The sequence below is a fragment of the Eulemur rufifrons genome, chromosome 3 (genome assembly GCF_041146395.1).
Source record: "Eulemur rufifrons isolate Redbay chromosome 3, OSU_ERuf_1, whole genome shotgun sequence".
In the NCBI taxonomy this organism is placed as follows: Eukaryota; Metazoa; Chordata; class Mammalia; order Primates; family Lemuridae; genus Eulemur; species Eulemur rufifrons.
In genome coordinates, this window is record NC_090985.1 from 26,912,902 (window position 1) to 26,932,804 (window position 19,903).

General features: G+C 54.3%; 1 non-coding gene across 1 annotated transcript; it reads left to right on the top strand.

Moving 5' to 3' along the window:
- Positions 1 to 17,089: 17,089 nt before the first annotated feature.
- LOC138382089 (U6 spliceosomal RNA) lies at positions 17,090 to 17,194 on the top strand. The gene has a single exon (XR_011233260.1). It is a non-coding gene; the product is annotated as a U6 spliceosomal RNA (small nuclear RNA).
- Positions 17,195 to 19,903: the final 2,709 nt, after the last annotated feature.

Consider the following 19,903-nt stretch of genomic DNA (forward strand, 5'->3'; position numbering starts at 1 on the left):
AGCACCTGGCGCCCTTCCAAGAACTCCACACAGGTCTTCGCAGAGCACCAGGAAAAGGAAGGAGCCGCTCCTACTTCCCCGGCATCTAGGACTCCCTGGGGCAGGGGGAGGGGCCTCAGCTGGGAGCAGAAGGCGAGGGTGAGTGCACCGGCTCGCTGGGCGCAGATTGGGGACATGACATCAGCCATAGATGAATTCAATCCAATTATCCGGAGAAGCCTGGTGGGTAGAGTTGGTTGAGGGCGGATTTGTTTAGAAATCACAAAGGCTCCGGGCCACCTGAACACAACCCTGGCCCTGCCCCGGCTCCAACAGGCAGTTTCTGTCCCAGGAGCTCCAGCCCCTCCCGCTAGGAGCAGATGGGGAGAAGGGGCGGCAGCCTGCGTCCCTGTGGCTGAGCCCTGGCCAGTGCTGACACCAGGCTGGGGTCCTTCTCCCCTCAGGCAGGGTGCTAAAGGTCGGAGGTCTCTCTGCTCCCCCTTCTGGCCTCTCTCACTCCTCCCAAAGGCCCCAGGATAGAGGGTCTCTGGAGGCTGCAGGTGGCTCTGGTGGCTCTCCTCCCAGACCCCGGTGGCTCGACCTCCACGCCTGGCTATCCCAGGGCCCTCAGCTGGGCACTCCTCTCCTGCCCACGTCACCCACTGGACCCACTGGTGGTTCCTGGGTTCTGCCTGGGACCCTCGGACCCTGGCCTTGGGTGAGCACTGTCAACCCGGATTCTACCGACAGTGGAACCAGCTCCCCCCGAGTGTGCATCCTGCCTCCTGGGCAGCTCCTGCAAGCTGGGGCCAGGGTCCCACTCTGCTCCCCACTGTCCCCCACCCCAGCTCCAGACTGGCCTGTGGGCAGGGGGACAACGAGGCCAGAGGCCAGAGCAGCCTCCTGCAATGATTTCTGGGCCCCGAGAGATCTCCTTGCAGACCCCACCCTCTCCTGGGCTCGGCATCCTCAGCTCGGACCCATGTCCTTCCTCCAAACTGCTCCCCACAGAGGTCCCACTTGAGCACCCACAGCTGCCCCCTTGGCTGACCGAAGCGGACACCCAGGTCAGCCTGGCCGCCTCCTCCCCTTGCTCACCAACGCAGCCAGCCAGCCTCAGCCTGTGTGTGCACCTGCTGGACATTGGTCACCACCCAGCCTTCCCCGTCCCCACCCCAGGATGGGCCCCAGCCCCTCAGGGCCCGACAGCTCCAAGTCTCCGTCAGCCCAGGGCCTCGGAGAAGCGGGCAGCAAGGCATTAAATAGGCAAGAAGTGTGTTAGTGAGACAATGAGGGGAGGAGCTGGGTGCTGGGAGACCCCGCAGAGCCTGTGTGAAGTAAAGAGTGTCCCCAAAATCCAAGTCTCCCCAGAACTTCCGAATGTAACCTTATTTGGGAAAAAGGCCTTTGCATATACCCTGGATTAGGGTGGGCCCTAAATCCCGTGACGCCCAGAGAGAGTCACACACAGGCCAAGTGGAGACAGACACAGAGACTGAGGAGACGCACAAGCCAAGGAACACTGGGGCTGTTGCAACCACCAGGTGAGGCCAGGAAGTATCCCCCGGCCTCAGAGGACGCGTGGCCCTGTCCACACCTTTGCTTCGCACCTGCTCCCTTGGTGCACCCATTGCTGTGATGGGGACTTGGCACAGGTCTGAGTGTTGTTCCAGTGAGTGGATGGACCAGTGGTCCTGCGATTGTGTTGCTGTTGTATAAACCTCAGTTTATTCATTCAGCAGCTGCTGGGACCCCTCGGGCTGGGACCTGCACCAGGCTCTGAGACGCAAAGATGAACAGAGGGACAAGGGCTGGGACGGGGTCCCAAGGTGCTGGACAGGTTCAGGCGAGGGTCCCCACGCAGCCAGGTGCAGGGTGCAGGTGAGGCTCCCAAAACCCCTTCTACTTCCCTGTCCCCGAACGCTCACACTCACAGCCCTGCCCTCCCAGGGCCCAGAGCAAGCTCGAGGGGTGTGGGGGGTCTGCTCTGCTCTCCTCCCTTCCCTCGGGGTCAGAGCACACTGGGACCTGCTGCTGCCCTTTGCTCACTCTCCCATCCCTGCTGCGATGACACCAGCCCCTCTTGCTCACGGTCACACACAACACTGCATCCCACCCCGACTGAATGCTCACCGGGCACAGGGCTCTGCCTTGTTCTAGTCCTATGCTGCCCGGCACGGAAACCAGCCTATGGGGCGGGGGTCCAAATGGAGCCTCGCTGTTGGTGTGAAATAAACAAGATTTCAAAGACTTAGCACAAAAGAACAGAAATATCTGTTGACTAGTTTGTACATTGATTACATGGTGACATGATAATATCTTCAATCTACTGAGTTAAAATGTATTATTAAAATTAATTTCACCCAGTTTCTTTGTACTTTTTTAAATGTGGTTTCTAAGATTACATCTGTGGCTCAAATTCTATTTGTTTTGGGCAGCGTTAGTCCATTTTTAATGAGTCTCATGAGAAGGAAGTCTGGAAGACAAACTCACAAATGTGGCTCCCTAACATTAATTGAGCACCTACTATGTGTCAGGGATATGGAGACAAGCTGGCCAGGTTCCTGCCCTCTGGGACCTCCCAGAGGGGTCGGGAAACCTGCTCCAGGCCACACTCCAAGGCCACAGAAGCAGGTCTTGGAGCTGCTCCCACGTTCTTGCCCCCAAGCCTGCTGGTAACTGGGTAAACGTGGGTGGTGTTCTTTCCTGCTCAGAGACGCCTGGGTTCTGCCGTGACTGGCAGAGAGAAGCAGAGTTGGGAGGCCACCCGGCTCCGGGCTGGATCCTGCCTGGGTGACCCCACGTGCCACTGCATCTCCAGGTTAAGCAGGCGGGGAACAGCCAGTGCGGGTGACACACCTGTGTGGCGCTGGCACCAGCAGCCGCCTGAGTCAGGCCCCCAACTCCATCCCACCCCGCCCCAGACGCTGAAATGGGGGGAGGGTTTACGAAGAGGGCGGCTATAGTTTTGTACTTACTATGGGGGGTTTCTTACAATCACTTTGGACCTATTCTTGTTCAACGCTTTTTAAAGAAATGTAAATGAACTGCCCTTTCCCTTGAGGTGAAATCTTTCTTTAGACTAAAAATCGTTTATGTAAAAATACTCTTTCCTTGAATCACTCCACCTGTCTGTTTAATCCCCAAACTGGTCAGAAAGGCTGTCCTTGTCCCGTCACCACACCGGCAGTAATTTGGTGACAGACACTGAGTCCTGGATTGAGTTTTCCCAAAATCGTTTAATTCTTACCCGATTTCCACTACTGTATCCCGCAAGCTAAGCACCTGCTCTCCTTGCACCACGTTCTGTGCCAAACGCCCCGAAATACTTAACAAATGTGCAAAACTTTGCAGAGCTCTTTTTTTTTTTTTTTTTGAGACAGGGTCTTGCGTTGTCACTCCAGCTACAGTGCAGCAATGTCATCACAGCTCACTGCAACCTTGAACTCCTGGGCTCAAGTGATCCTCCTGCCTCAGCCTCCCAAGTAGCTGGGACTACAGGTGCCTGCCACTGTACCCAGCTAAGTTTTCTGTTTTTTGCAGAGACGAGGTCTCATTCTTGCTCAGGCTGGTCTCAAACTCCTGACCTCTAAAATTAATCAAAGTTTTAGAACCATCTCCGTACTTCTCTATTATTTAGTTCTCACCACACTTCCTGAGATAAGAACCAGCATCCGCATTTGCCACGAGAGAGAACCGGGGCTCCCGGCTGGTCAGCGCCTGTCAGGCCCCGGGGGAGGCACTGGGTCCCAGACATGAACATGCTCCAACCCTGCAGGGGCGCAGCTGGGGTGGGAGGAGGGCGGGCTGCCAGAGCGGGCATGCTTCTCCAAATCTCAGAGGGGTGTCCGTGGAAGAGGGTGAGGCTGAGTGGCTGCAGGCAGAGGTGCTGGGGTGAGTGAGCCTGGCTTGTTCTGGGTCCTGCAAACAGCTGGCCTGCAAGGGACGACACGACGATAGGGTGGGCTGCGATGTGCAGGGAGGGTGGCAGAGAGACACGCAGACCCTGCGGCCCAGAGGACGGGTGGACCCAACCCTAGAGGCAATGGGAGCCTGCAGAAGCACCACTGCTGAGCAGAGACGGGCCTGGCAGGTGTGGCCTTGGCCACCTATGCTCAGGGACAATTCCTGGTACACCGACACCTTCTCCACCCAGGCAGCCAGTCTCGGCTTCTCCAGCTGAAGGCTGACTCCTCTGCAGGGTCTCGGGAGCTGGCTCAGCACAGCCCGGGGCACCACAAGTGCCCAGGGCATTGGCCCCAGGGGCAGCCTTACCCAGCGTGGGGCAGCCACCCCGGAAGCACCCTGGGGGTCCTCGTAGGGTCCTGAGGCACGATCTTGCCTACGTTAGTTTCTGTCATTTGCAACCTAAGGAGACCTGCATGAGAAACCAGCTGCCACCTCCAGGCTGGGCCCAGCAGTGGGAGGGGAGCTCCCTACAGGATCTGCCTGCTGGGTGCCCGTCCTCCGGGGCCTCAGAAAAGGGCAAAGGGAGGAGCAGGTGGCACCAGGCGGCAGCCAAGGCTAGAGGGAGCCACCAGCCAGCTTTGCTCCCAGCCGGCTTTCCTCCCCACCTGCTGCCCCCAGCCCTGACTCCCAAGTCCACCAGGAGCACTGACAGGGCCTGGCCCACTAACCCCGGGCCGGGAACATGTCCTAGGAAAACCATGGGGAAGAAGGAAGGAGAAGCCTCCAGTGTCAGATCGTGGTCCATCTCAACTAGTCCTCACAGCAACCCTCAGGCATGGGGGAACTGTCCCCATTTCTCAGATGAGAATGCTGAGGCCCAGAGAAGTGAAACAACCTGCCCTGATACAAAGCTCCAGGCCTCCTGCTGCAGGGCGAGGGCTTCACTACTGCCCGGGGCAGCCTCTCGGCACAGAAAAGTGTTTATAGCCAGGATCACTGTGTAGTTGTGAAAACCGGAAACCGTCCATTTCCCTGACAGTGGAGGGCAGTGAGCAAAAGGCACTGAACCCACCAGGGAATCTGGGGTAAGGGTGTGACCCCTGCCCCACCTAAAAACCTGTGCACCAAAAAGCTGTTAAACCAAAGAGTAGGACCAGAACCCAGTGTTCACCCTGATGATGGCCGTGCACAGGGACGAGTCATCAAAGCAACACAGCTGCATATGCTCCATCCCAGCGTCCCAGGGCACTGTTCCCACGTGCTGACCCCGGAAGCCCAGACCCCCCAGGCTCGAATCTCCCCAGAGATGACCCTGCTCCGCCCCACCCTTTCACTCATCTCCCCTTGCAAATGCACCCATGCTGAGTCCTGTGCCTGGGGACAGCGCTCATAATAATGGAAACCCCGGCAGGTGTGCAGACACCTTGTGAGCTCACCTGACCCTGCTAAGCCCCGTGAAAGAGGCACGGCAGAGGTTACCTGTCTTAGACTGGGTCCCCCGGAAGCCTGCCCGGAGACAGGATCCCAGTGTAAGTTGTTTACTTGGAGGGTGATCCCTGGGAGCGCAGGAGGACAGTGGGAAGGCCCAGGGAGGGGAAAAGCCAACAGAGGGGGTGTCATGATACGGTGACCAACCACCCGCTTTGCCTGGACTGAAGGGTTTTCTGGTCCTGGGACTTTGGCTGTTGAAAGTGAGAGGAGCCTAGACAAACCGGGACAGTTGGTCCCCCTAACTCATACGCAGGGAGATGGCGTAGAGCCGGCCAGAGCTGCCCCACCCGAGGGGTGAGGGGACCGGGGTATTTATCCCCATGGCCATGACTCAAAGGCAGAGAGCGGCTCCGGCTGGCGTCTAACTCCCCAGCGCGTGCGCTCCTCTGGCCAGAGAAAGCCCTCGGTCAGAGCCTCGGGGCCGGCACGAGAGAGCATGACACATGTCCCGGGGACCTGGGGCGTCAGTCATTCCTGCTGCATCACAGTTTCCATCGGGCAGGCTGGGACACAAGCTGTGAGAGGTCAGCCACGGAACTGGACTGGGCTCTAAAACCCTCACCCTGACGCTATTCTGGGCCACCTACATACTGCTTTGTTAGGATCCTTTTGTAAACTCTATTTTATTTTCTCCCACACAACCCAATAATAGTCTTTCCCATTTCTAAAATAACTGCAGTGAACAAGCACCTTGGTGATGATGATATTGTTTCCATCATCATCACTAGACACTTCCATCCTCACTTCCCCCTTCCTCCTCATTAACAGAACCCTTATTGCACAGGGGATGACAATGCGCCCAGCTAAAAAAACTTTTCCCAGGCTTCCTTGAAAATAGTAATGAGTGAAATGCCATTGCATGGGGCTTCTAGGAAAGTTTTTATTCTCTACCCTCTTCCTTCTCTCTCTTTCCTGCTCCCTGGATTGGGAGGTAATGGCTGGCTCTCCAGTTGCTACTTTGCACCATGAGGTGGTAAAGGATGGCAGAGCAGAAAGACAAAGGGGCTAGGATCTCTGGTGACCATGGACCTCTACACCAACTGTGGACTGTATGGTTCCAGATTTTTTAATGTGAGAGAGAAACAAACTTTTACCTTGCTTAAGCCATTGTTATTTGAGGTTTTCTGTTACATATTGCTTAATCTAATCCTAACGGCTGCAGAAGGTATAATTCTTATCTCCATATTAAGCACCTATTATGGGCCAGGCTCCACATTGAGATATTAATATATATGGTGTGATATTGTGATATAATAAGAAATATATTAAATATATTTGGTCTCTGCCCTTGGTTGCTGGTACACAGCTCCTAAAACCCTTAGAATCTCCAGGGTGATGAGTGTTTTTTGTATGCTAATAAGATGACTGGAGGCAGGGCCTCTGGACAGCCTCAGGAGCAGGGGCTGGTTGCCAGAGGAATGAACCATGTGACTACAGGGTTGGAATGTTTAGCCCCACCACTTCTGATCTCCGGGGAGAGGAGAGGGGCTGAAAGTTGGGTTGATAACCCAGGGCCAGTGACATGATCAACCACGCCCATGTACTCAAGGCTTCTTAAACACCTGAAAGACAGGGTTCCGGAGGCTTCTGGTAGCTGAACACCGGGGGTTCCCGGAGGGTGGCTCGGCTAGCTAGGGCTCGGGAATTCCACGCCCTCCCCCATGCCTTGCCCCAGGTATCCCTTTCATCTGGCTGTTCACCTGGATCCTTTATAACAAACGGGTGTCTGTGTTTCCCTGCGTTCCGCGAGCTGCTCTAGCAAACTGACTGCACCCGAGGAGGGGTCACGGGATCCCTGATTTACAGCCAGTCAGTCAGAAGCACAGGCCACAACCCGGGGCTTGCGACTGGCATCTGAAGTGGGGGCGGCCCTGTGGGACTGAGCCCTCAACCTGTGGGGTCCGTGGCTCCCTCCAGGTAGACAGCGTCAGAGCTGAACTGGATTAGAGGACACGCAGGGGGTGTCCGCTGGAGAAAACAATTGCTTCGGGTAGGGAGCAATCCCCACACGTGTTTTGGTGCAGTGTTCTGTGTTGCGTAGTGAGTGATGTGTGAGAACAGGAAAACAGGCTGTCTTTTTCTTTCAGACACGATCCTGTTAATTCTCGCGGCAGCTCTTCGAGGTGGGTATCATTGCCCCATCTCACAGGGGAGGCAGCTGAGGTGGCAGGGATGAAAGGGCCCGCCTAAGCAGGTGGCAGGCCAGAACTGCAGCTCTCCTGACTCTGGTGCCTTTCCTGCCCCAGCCCAGCCGCCCGGAGGAATACACGTTTTAGCGGAGGAAATGCAGGCTTCCGCAACAGGACAGCGAAGAAACAGTCGAGGAGTAAATGGAGCTTTCCGACTCCCCTAAAGCACAGTGGGAGAGCTTGTCTGTTCTCAGGTCAACCTGGCATCTGTTCAGGCGTCATTTAAAGTCTCTGGGACTCAGTTTCCTCATCTGCAAAGCGGGTGGGGTGGGGGAGGTGCTGGTGTCGGCCATCGAGACCCCACCTAGCTCACCTCTGGGGTTCTAGGTGTCCTCTCACCTGTTTTGTTTGTTTGTTTTAAAAACAATCCAACTAAAAAGTGAGCAAAGGATATAAATAGACATTTCCCAAAAGAAGACATGGCCAACGGGTATATGAAAAAATGTTCACTATCACTAATCGTCAGAGAAATAAAATCAAAACCACGATGAGGTATCATCTCACCCCAGTTAACATGGCTACTATAAAAAAGACAAAAATAACAGATGCTGGAGAGGGTGTGGAGAAAAGGGAACTCTTACACACCATTGGTGGGAATGTAAATTAGTGAGGCCTTATGGAAAACGGTATGGAGATTTCTCCAAAAACTAAAAATAGAGCAGCCATATGAGCCAGCAATCCCACTACTGGGTATCCACTCAAGGGAAAAGAAATCAGCACATCAGAGGGATGTCTTCGCTCTCGTGTTCGCTGCAGCACTGTTCACAATGAGAGAGATACGGAGCCAACCCGAGTGCGCAGCAACGGATGGATAAAGAAAATGTGGGATATTTACACAATGGAATATTATTCACTCGCAAAATAGACTGAAATCATGTCATTTGCAGTAAAGTGGATGGAACTGGTGGTCATTATGTTAAGTGAAAGGAGCCAGGCACAGAAAGACAAGTACCACCTGTGCTCACTCATGCACGGGCGCTGAAAAGTGGATCTTGTGGAGGTAGAAAGTAGAATGACAATTACAAGGCTGGGAAGGGTGTGGGGAGGGGTGCAGGGAGGTTGGTTAATGGGTACAAACATACAGTAAGAAGGAGTAAGTTCTAATGTTTGCTAGCCAAGTAGGGTGACTATAGTTAACAATGTATTATTAATATATTTCAAAGTAGCTAGAAGAGAGAACTGGAAATGTTCTCAACACATAAAAGTGGGAAATGCTCACGGTGGTGCTATCCTAAATACCCTGGCTTGATCACTACACATTCTATATGAGCAACAAAATATCACATGCACCCCATAAATATGTATAAATATTATGCATGATTTTTTAAAAACCCTTTCCGTCTCATAAGGGGGACAACCCCAGAAGAGCTCCCTGCACCCCTGCCCAGGTTGCCCAGGCTGGGAGGAAAACGTTTTTGTAGTTTGAGAACCTTCTGGATCAGGCAGGAGTCCTGTGGAAGCGAAAGAGGAAGCGTCCTTCTGTTTACCACCCTCTGGTGACGTCACACTTCCTTGCTTTGTGCAGAACCTGTAGGCTGTGTGGCCCGCCCGGTCCCCTGGGAGCACTCACCGGCACAGCACAAAGCCGCCCCTGGCCAGCTTCCCCGGTCACAGGAGACACTCGTGTGGGGCCCGTGGTGCTTTCAAAGGGTTTTCTTTTCTCTTTGCAGCAGTCTGGCTGCCCTGGTGGCTCCTAACCTGCCCTTCCCACGGGTCTCCCTTGCAGTTGGAGGGGACAAGGCTGGAGGGCGCCGCAGCCAGGTCTGGGAGTCCTCCAGGGGCCACAGGGAATCCCGGAAGACACGGCTTCTAGCACAAGCTCCGGGTTTTGAGAATTTATTTTCTAAACAATGGAATTCTTTGTTTCAAACAAAATCTTAGGCAAATCCAAGTGGAGCTGGGGTTGGGGGTGGGAGCACAGTCCTCCCCTGCCCCCTCCTCCTGCAGCGGCACCTCTGGGAACCACAGAGGAGCTCAGGGCCCCGGGCACACAGTTCTCCCTGGTCTGGACCACATGCGGTCTTCCCCATGTCTCCCCTGAACTAGTCGGTGACAGTAAGAAGCGTCATAGGAATGGCAGGTTATTCAGCCGTTCTGGGGCCACATTACATACTACATGCCCATCCTGTGGTTTGCTCTGTCCCTGGTGCCTAGGACGCAGACTGACCATGTCACTCACCCCCCTGGCCCCTGCCCTTATCTGGAACCCACCTTGTGGGGATTCATGGAACTCTGTGACATGGTGTACACAGCACAGAAGGTGCTCAAAAAGGCCAGGTGAGAGAAAGTTCTTAGGACACAAGTAGGTGCCTAATAACCACCTACTCAGACAAGAGTCCCATCTCCCTTGGGAGTCAGGACATCTGAGTTCTGGGCTGCCTCTGTCTGTAACTAATCAAGCCCTCCTCAGAGCCTCAGTTTCCCCACTGGTGCTCTGAGGACCCTCCTGGCACTGACGCTGGACTCCACTGCCAGACATAGGCTTGGTGAGGGCTGCGGCAGCGTGGGATCAGGCTGCCCCTCTGTGTGACCGCGGGCAGAGCACTTCCTTCCCGGTCCCAGGTTCCTCCTTGGTCTGGGGAGGATGGGATCATGTGATCAGATATCAGCTGGTCTGGGACTGTCCTGCACCCCGGCTTTGGCTGCAGCCGGGGTCATGGGCCTCTCGAGAGCCCCAGCCCGGCTGCAGGTAGGTCTGCTGGAAGGCCAAGGCCAGGCCACGATGGCCAGGGGAACACTGGGCAGGAAGTGGACTCCTGTGGGGACATGGGGCAGGGGCTGTGCTGGTCTCTCACAGGCCCGACACCTGAGGAAAGGGGAGGAACCCGGCAGGAGAGATCCCCAGGAGGTTTCGGGCTTTTCTTCATTTCCAATGTGCTCATGGCTCTCTAAACTGGTGGTTCTCAAGTGCAGGAAATTCTGTCCCCAGGGGACATTTGGCAATTTCTGGAAACACTTTAGTTTGTCACCACTGGGGGAGTGGGTGCCACTGGTGTGGAGTGGGTGGAGGCCAGGGACGCTGCTCAACACCCCACAGCGCACAGGGTGGGCCCCACGGCAGGGAAAGCCAGCCCAAACTGTCGGCAGAGCCAAGGCTGGGAAACCCTGGCCTACACCAAATCCTGCCAACTCGCCAAATCCCTGCTTCAATTCCACCTCCCCCAGGAAGCTCTCCTTGGTTTGCCATCTGTCATGAATTACTCCACTGGCTTTTCGTTGGTTTTTCTGATGTTGTTGTGGTAGTTACAGCAACAACCCTCTCCCACGAGGGGAGCAGCATCCACCATTTCACAAATCAGTCTTCTATTTGTTCACCTTGGTATTGTAAGCTGAAACACAGCCACGGGGAAACACACAAAACACGTGTCCATCCTAGCAAATTATCCTAAAGTGAACCGCTTTGAACCACCTTCCAGGTCAAGAAAGAGACCTTTGGGTTTTTTGTTTGTTTGTTTGTTTGTTTGTTTTTTGAGACAGTCTCGCTCTGCAGCCTGGGCTGGAGTGCCGTGGCATCATCATAGCTCACTGCAGCCTCAAACTCCTGGACTCTAGCGATCCTCCTGCCTCAGCCTCCCGAGTAGCTGGGACTACAGACATGTGCCACCACCCCCAGCTGATTTTTCTTTTTTTTATATTTTTTTATTTTTAATTTTTTTTTTTTTGAAACAGAGTCTCACTCTGTTACCCAGGCTAGAGTGAGTGCCGTGGCGTCAGCCTAGCTCACAGCAACCTCAAACTCCTGAGCTCAAGTGATCCTCCTGTCTCAGCCTCCCGAGTAGCTGGGACTACAGGCATGCACCACCATGCCCGGCTAATTTTTTCTATATATATTTTTAGCTGTCCATATAATTTCTTTCTATTTTTAGTAGAGATGGGGTCTCGCTCTTGCTCAGGCTGGTCTCGAACTCCTGAGCTCAAACGATCCTCCCACCTCGGCCTCCCAGAGTGCTGGGATTACAGGCGTGAGCCACCGCGCCTAGTTGAAAGAGAACCTTGCTGCCTCTGGAGCCCCCCGTGCACCACATCTCAACCACAGCCCTGCCCGCCCTTCTGTAAACTCTGTCTTAACATTTACAGAAATAGCCCCGCTGTGGGTTTAGTCACCCAACTACCCTTCTCTAGATAACACAGTTTAATCTTGTCCTTCCAAACATGTCTGATGTGTCTTTAAGTCTGTTTTCATTGACAGGCCACTTCTCTAGCCCCTTCTGTTTCTCTGGGGCTGTGTTACTTCACCCTTGCCACGCGGTCTCACCCGCTCCTGTCCTCTGTGCTCCCTGCACGCCGGCAGCTGGACCCAGAAGCTCCATCAGGCTCATCTCTGATCCCATAGGTGAGGCCAGAGGGGGCCTTGGTTCCCCCCCAGGGCACCGGGAGTGTCCTCCTCTCTCCCTCCTGGTGATGTCAGTCGTCACTGACACGCAGTGCCGGGGCCCATTAATTCATCAGGGTTGCAGAACAATGAAATTCTGATTCTAATGTTTTTTTCCTTATTCTTTGGCATCTTTTGCAAAGAGAGGCTTCCTCTCACCTGCTGCTTGCTGCCCAGCGTTACAGCTCCTGCAAGAAATAGGGTTGAAGCACCTGCGTGTTTTCTTCCTCACCAGCTTGGGGATGATGACTTAGTTCCCTCTCTTTCTCCACAGTCCAACAATCAACGGGGTTTTTTTGTTTAATACCGCTACAAACACATGGATTTAAACATATTTGAAAAATCCAATCAATTGCAAAGTCTATCATTTTTCAAGCTCCAATTGCCCCATCTTTGGCCAAGGATCCTTCTTCAAGTTGGTTCCAGAGCTCTTCGAGGGGACCCTGGTGTCTCTGACACTTTCTTGCTCTCTGACACTTTCTTGCTCTCTGACGTGCCAGCAAGCTCTGGGCTCATCCTGTACATTTCCTACCCTAGGCCTGGAATTGGCCATTTCCCCAAAAAGCCCTGGTTTATTTTTATAGGAAATTGTATTTCCAGACACAGTGTAGATTCTAAGGATCTTTATTGCTACTGGGTTGGTCTTTTTTCTTAAGGCCTTTCCAGGGGACAGAGCTAGGAAAAATAGCAAGTGCCCCATGAGTTCACACTGATGTTTCTCACTAGGGTTCAGGTCTGGAGTCTTGACTTAAACCCGTCTGTGTTACCCTTGCTACCCTTCTTTCTTCCACACTCAGAATTCTGGTTAGGATGTCTCATAACTATTCACTTGCTCTATTCATTGCACATTCACAGTCTCAGAATAGCAATGCTAATACTAATAACAATACTGGTATTAATACTCTAATATTGATACTGAAAACAACTAAATTTTTTTCATACGTTCTTCCCTTCCTCCATCCGTTTTTGTATCTCCGCTATATCTGAATCATCAGAGGAGGCAGCTGTCACACACCGCACTCCATCCTTTCTGCCTTCACTTGGCCTCGGTTCTACCTTGAACGCTTTTGTTAATGACTCTCCTTGATTGTCTGAAGGTTAGAACCCTCAGACCCTGACACCCTGGGATAATATTTCCCGAGTTCCTGGGGCTGCCGTTCATACGTGCCCTTTGTACTTGAAGTCTGTTTTGATGGGTGCACAGTGTTTGGCTCGCATTTTCCTGAGTATTTTAAATACAGTATGTTTCTCGTTTTTCTTCTGGCAGAAAGTATTGTTGGAAAGTCTGAAGACTGTCTAATTTCCACTTTCTCCTAAGTCCCTTGTTCTTTTTACCTACATTCTTCATGGGTTTTTTTTTTTTTTCTTCTTTTTCAAAGATCAGTAATTTTACTAGAACATGTTTTGGTGTTGGTTATTCTGGGTCTATATTCTCAAATACATGGTGTACACTTTCCATATGTAGTTCCAAATCTTTTTGTTCTAGGAAAGTTTTCTGAAGGTATCGTAGTTAGTTAGTGTTCATTGTGTGTCTTTACTCTGTCATCTCGTGGGAAGGCATGAGTCTTATCAAATGTCTTGGCACTGCCTAACTTGGGATCTCCTAGTTTCCCAAACCTCCGGGAAGGCGCCTTCCTCTCTGGCTAGACTGAGGCGCAGCCCCCGCCACTCCGGCAGGCCCCACAGCCTGCTGATTCTGTGACCAGAACCCTCATTGTCCAGCCACTGCCTGAGTTTGTGGGTCCACCCCACCCCCATCCAACAGCTACAGGGCAGGTGGGTCCCCGATCACTGATGGGAACACGCCTAGCCCCTGGTGTGGTGTCCAAGGCCCCCGGGGAGCACACCCTTGTCTCTCTCCCCATCTGCATCTTGTCTCTCTGGTCGCATCAGAGTTGTTGCAGTGAGTGGGTTGATATTCTCAAGACACGAACCACTGTGGGTTTCCCCCAGACTTCCTCCTGCCCACAACCCCTCCCTCATCTGGCCACTGCTGGGGTGAGTGTCTCGAGCCTCTCGCCCTGGGAAGGGGTGACCCGGCGATTCACAGTGAGCCCACCACCCCAGCACACCTGAAGAGCGATGCTAGGACAGAGAGGGCCAGCCACCTTGGCTCCCTGGGAAGAAAGCCCCACCCCATCCTAGGCCAAGTCCCTCGTGATGGTGGGGTGGAGATGAGGGAACCCCAGAAAGTTTAGGGGAACTGAGAGAAGCAGGGACTGGAAACTCCTCTCCTGCACCTTCTCCTCAGGCCTAAGGCAGCCTCATGGGAGTCTGTGCCTCTCAGAGTGACAGAGCACGTGTCCCCGTGGGCCTGAGAGTAGTGCAGCAGCAGGCAGACCCACAGGCCTTGCTGTTGGACACAGAGGACACAGCCATCCCCATCATGTCCCAGAGACAGATGCGGATGGGGCCATCTCGGCCGATGTCAGCCAGGCCCCACCTCCATGCCGACTCCACGACCTGGATCTAGGACACAGCCCAGGACAAAAGGGAGGCCCCAGAGGGACTGAGGATAAGCCGGATGGTTAGCAACAAACTGGCCTCGACCCACATCATGTCCAGTCCCAGAGCCATGTGCAGCATTTGGCACGTGACAGGAGCTGATAAACGTTGGCCCAGCTGGAAATCCCGACTACCGTAAACACAACAGGCTCAATCTATTTGACAGGTCGAGAGCAAGGAACTCACCCAGTCACCCGGCAAGAACATGGGGACCCTGAGGTCTGAGCCAGGGACTCCCTAAGCCCAGAGCCCAGCCTGCCACCTCCTCCTCACGAGCAACACTGAGTGCTGAGCCAGCCCCAGCCCTGGCTCCTGGCTGGTCTGGACAGGCCACCGAGCACCTGAGGCCGAGGGAAGGTGCCCAGCTAATCCCCAGAGAGGGCATCTGTTGGAAAGAGGGGCCTGGGCCCCTTGCTGGAGCCAGGGGGTGAAATTAAGGCCTGGGCAAGGGCTGCCTGGCTCAGTCTTCAAGGGATTTCAGGAGAGAAGGATGCAGCCCCTGCAGCAGGGCGGACCCTTCTGGCCCGTCCACCCCACACATAAGTACCTGGAAGAGGAGGAGCTTTCAAACCGGTTCCCCAGGATCCGGCCTGGCCTGGGCCCCAGCTGTCCACCCTCCTGGCTGAGCCAGGTTCGATTTCCTGCTACTTTGGAGGGGAGGGTTCCTGGGGCACCTGGGCCCTGCCCACTCTAAATTCAAGCAGGCCAGCTACTAGGGGCCACCCCTTCATTCGCCAGTACTGGTTGTGCACCTGCTGTGTGTGGGCACCATTCCAGGTGAGGCAGGCAGCAGAGAGCAAGCTGACCAGGGCCTGCCCTCATGGAGCCAGCATTCTAGCAGGGGGACCAGACACGAAGCAAGACGTGGCATTAAGAGTAACAGCTAAATTGACGTGGTGCCGAGTGCCATTCCAAGTGTTTTGTTTATAATACATCCACTTAATTGCCACAGCACCCATGGCATACATATATATTGTTCCCACTTTACAGACGGGGAGACTGAGGCACAGAAAAGTATAGTATCTGCCCAGGGTCACACAGCTAGTACTTGGCCAAACCAGTATGAACCAGGCTATGAACTCAGGAAGTCTGAACCCAGAGTCCATGATAAACACAGGAAGTAATTATTATGTCACATGTGACGAGTGCAGAGCAGCAGGGTAAAGCGGCGGCAGGAGAGAAGAGTGTGTGTGTCTCTGTGTGTACAGGTATGTATGTGTCTCTGTGCACATGTATGGGTGTGCTCATGTGTGTGCAGGTGCATGCATGCATACATGTGCATGTGTGTACTGTGTGTGTAGGTTGTGTGCATGTTTGTGTCCATGTGTCTGTGTGTGCATGGGGGGTGTATGCATGTTCCTACGTGTGTGTATCTGTGCATGTGTGTTTGGGGAGATAGTTGCTGGTTTCTAGAACTTCAGTCCCGTGGCTGGCTGGTGCCTCTGGTGCGGTCTCTCTCAGGCACTTGAGGTGGGCTCGGTGTCTCTGTTTTCTTGAATCTCCTCAGCATCCCCAGCACGGCTCCAGCCAGCCCACGCTGGCTGCTCCGTCAGGCCTAGGGCTGGAGGTGGTCCTGGCAGTGAGGAAACCGATAAGGGCAAAACCAACAACACTGGAGCATTAACGGAGCACCTGCTGTGTGCCAGGCACTATGCTTGGTGTACACACACACGAGGAACCCGGCTCGGGTGGAAGTAAAGTATGTGGCCAGGTTGCAGAGCCCAGGCTCCTTGCACCAGCAGCCACCCGCTCCCAGACGCAGAGAAGGGAGGGCCTCGCTCAAGGGCACGCACTCCTCCACGCCAGTGGCCCTACCGCTGCAGACGGAACAGAAGATGGCCCATTCGTTCATTCTTTCTTTCTCCTAGACAGTGTGGCAGGTGGTGCACTGTGAGTCCTGAGGAGCGACCAACCCAGAGGGAGGGGACCACACTGCTGGGGACACATTCAAATCCCAGCTCTGCCTCTGCATCTGTGAAGTGAAGGACCACATGCTCCCTTGGAAAGCTGCTGTGGGGACCAGGGGTGGCCAGTCCACGAAGTCCTCATCCATTCTGCCTCCTTCCACTGCACAACTGCACGGCCCCCTCCTGACCTCTCCCGTCGGCCTGGGCCCGGCAGGCTCGGTCCTGTCTCCTCCTGACCTCAGGGGAGTCTCGGTCGTCAGGGCCGGACAGACAGTGGGGGGTTCTGTGCAACAAAAGTCAGGTCCGGGCAGTCTACAGAGGTGCTTGGCCACAGCAGCCAGGGCAGGCGTGAGAAGCTGTGCCCCTCTCGTTGGCACAGTAGGGAAGGCCCCAGGACAGGGAGCAGGGCCAGAGAGGGGCCTGGGACCCAGCAGGTGACAAAGCTGCAGTCTGGCCCTGGCAGCTAGCTGTGGGGTCACACCTGGATGGGCTTGGCAGGGAAGCGATTTGCAATGTGGAGACAGCCTCCCTCACTGCAGCATAAATAAGACACCAGGAGGGAGCTGCCAGAGGCAGCCGTGTTGAGGCCACCAGTGTAGACAGCCACGCTGCGACGCATTGTCGAACGGAGTGATCCGAGACCATCCATTTTTGTTCACCCAGTGTTTTGTTCATTGCTGTACCCCAGGGCCTAACAGTGTCTGGCACACAGTAGGTGCTCAATAAATATGTGCCAAGTGCTCGCTTCGGCAGCACATATACTAAAATTGGAACGATACAGAGAAGATTAGCATGGCCCCTTAAAAATAAAAATAAAAAAAAAATAAAAAAAAAATATGTGCCAAATGACTAAGCAAGTGGATAAGTGAGTAGATGTGATGGCAAGGATTTATACTGCCCGGTGGCAGTAAGGTGACAGGTGATTTTTTTCTTTTTATTTTAAACTTTTTCGCAAAACTACAGTACATACAACTTCCAGTATGACAAAAACACAGTTATTTCCTAACCTAGTCACCACACAGCTGGGGTAGCCACAAGGACATGAAAAGGGGCTTTTGGCCAAAAGCAGCCCTGTGACTCCCTGCCGGGCACCGTGGCCGACGTGATGTCTGTACTCGGCCGAGACGTGGCTGTGGCCCAGAACAGAGCAAGAGCTGAGAGCTGGGGCTGGGACTTTTTTTCCTTTCTCTCGTTTCCTCCATGGTCAGCAGTCAAACTCGGGAAGGAAGACGGGCTGGGGTGTCGCGGAGGTGGCGCTGTGGGGGCGTGAGTGCTCCAGGGCCAGGCAGCCCCCTTGGCTTCCCAGAGCCCCAGTTTTCCCGTCTGTACAGTAGCTGGTGGTGCAGACCTCTTGTTGTCCAGAGAAGCAGCTGCTGCCTCGGGCTTCACACCCACCATGACTCTGCGAGGCCTCGTTTCCTTCCCTTTTTCCCACCCTGCTGCTCACAGGGTTAAGCAAGACCTTGCTGATGCCTGTTTAGCGTGTGCAAGGTCAGAACCTGCGGCAGTGGGCACCTCGCCCCTCTGTAAAATGGGCGCAGAAGTGGCCATCTCTCAGGGCTCTGGAGACAGGTGGCTGTGCCCAGAGGACCCTCCATCCCCGCCCTGCCCTCCTGCATGGGACCCTGTACTTCCCCTGTGGCTGTCAGCTCCTTGGCCTTGCGCTGACAGAGTCCTCCCCTCGGGGCCTCTACTGTCTCCTGCCTCTTCCCTCCCCGTCCTCTCTGGCAGCCCCGGGCTGGCCCCCAGCAAACCCAGGCCTCCGCTCCTCTCTCTCAAAGCCAAACACAAGGGCTTGAATCACAGCAGTACCTGTTTATTCCTTAGCAGTTTGGAGCAAAGGGTAACTATGCAGCAGAACCTTAGAGACCGAAGGCCTATCCTCCACCCTGGCCCTGCCCCTGTGCCAGACACCTCACAAATGTGATCTTGTTAAAACATCTTTGTAAGTAGCTCATCCTCGGCTTACTGAAAGGACTTCAAAACACATTTGTTGGTTGGATGGGTGGATGGGAGGGTGGATAGATAGGTAGATGGATGGATGGGGACGGGTGAGTTGGTGGACGGAGAGGTAGGTGAGTGGGTGGGTGAGAGTTTAAGTCACCTACTTAGGGCTTGTCAATGGCAGAGTCGCCAAGGGTCCAACTTAAGGTCCAGATTCTTCCCACTTCTCTGAAAGAGGAGGCCTGAGCCTTCCTTCACTCACACCCCACAGCATGTCTGTGCTCACAGATCTACGCATCACTGACTCCCACATTTCTACCCCATCCCAGTTCCTCCCCTGGGATCCCTCCCCGGGAGGTCCCAGCAGCTCCAATCCAGACACTTGGCAGAGTCAGGTTCAGGGACAGGTAGCATGCGCCATGCTCAGGCCCACGCTCGGAAGAGCCACATTGGTTTAACGTTCTGCCGTCACCATCATGAATTATCAACAACTTTTATCTTTAAACTTGTGTTTTGTAAGTGAAGTCAGATGGGACAATGGTGGGGTGCGTGAGCAGAGGAGACCCGCGTCCTACTTGTATCTGGCTCCTTGCTGTTTGTTTGCACGCGGCATTCACCCGTGATCGCAGAATTCCAGCAGACTCTCGGTGCCGGCAGAATGCGCAAATACCAAAGGTGAGACCAAAACAGTGGCATTAGCTCTGTGCGGGCTGTCCACTGTTGTGGCAAGATGGAAATATGTTTGTGTGTACAAGCCACGCAATACAAATTGTATAATTTGGGTGAGTCACACACGTGAAATACTTTGCAAGCTGGCATCACACAACATAAAGACGGACAAAAAAATTCATGCTAATGATTTAACTTTTTAGTTTTTCTTTATTTAGAGCAACATTAAATAGAAAATTGAAAACGCCACGACAAGTCAACAGGAAAGAAGGCTGTGGGACCAGCCTGAGCCTGAGCCGAGGCTCTCAACCGTCCGCGTGGCTGCATTTCCCCTGGCACAGGCCCCCCAGTGGTGTCTGGGCTGTGCCTCCATGGGCTCATTCATCCATTCAGTGACCCACTGGCAGCGCGGCGCCCACCTTCAGCATGCCCTGGGGTGGGACACTGGGGAGCTCAAGATGCAGATCAAAGTGGGAAGGGAATTATAGGTGAAACCAGGCAGGTGGGGGCAAGGCGGAGATGCAGCTGGGACCAGGAACGGCACAGACCACGCAAGGTGAGCAGAGCACATAGAAAGTCCCTTCTCCTCCCTGTGCCTCAGTCTCCTTCCGAGAAAACTAAGTGCATCCCTGCAGGCCCCAGGGCTCACCTTCCCAGCAACAGGGACGCTGGCCCGCCTGGCCCTTCGTGGGTGGTGCACGCCCCCTGGAGGCCCCCAGGGGAAGGGACCGGTCAGGTCCCAGCTTCTTTCTCCTGGAGCAAACCCATCCTGCCAGCACCCTGGGGTGAAGACGCCCCATAAGCGGTGCAAGCGGCAGGGGTGCCGGGTGAGGAGTGCTCTCCATTGGAACTGCGGGAGGGGGCCAGCCTGACTCTGCAGGGCGAGCTGGGGCCCGGCCCAGGCACAGGAGCAGTACTTTCTCTCCTGGGCTGAGAGC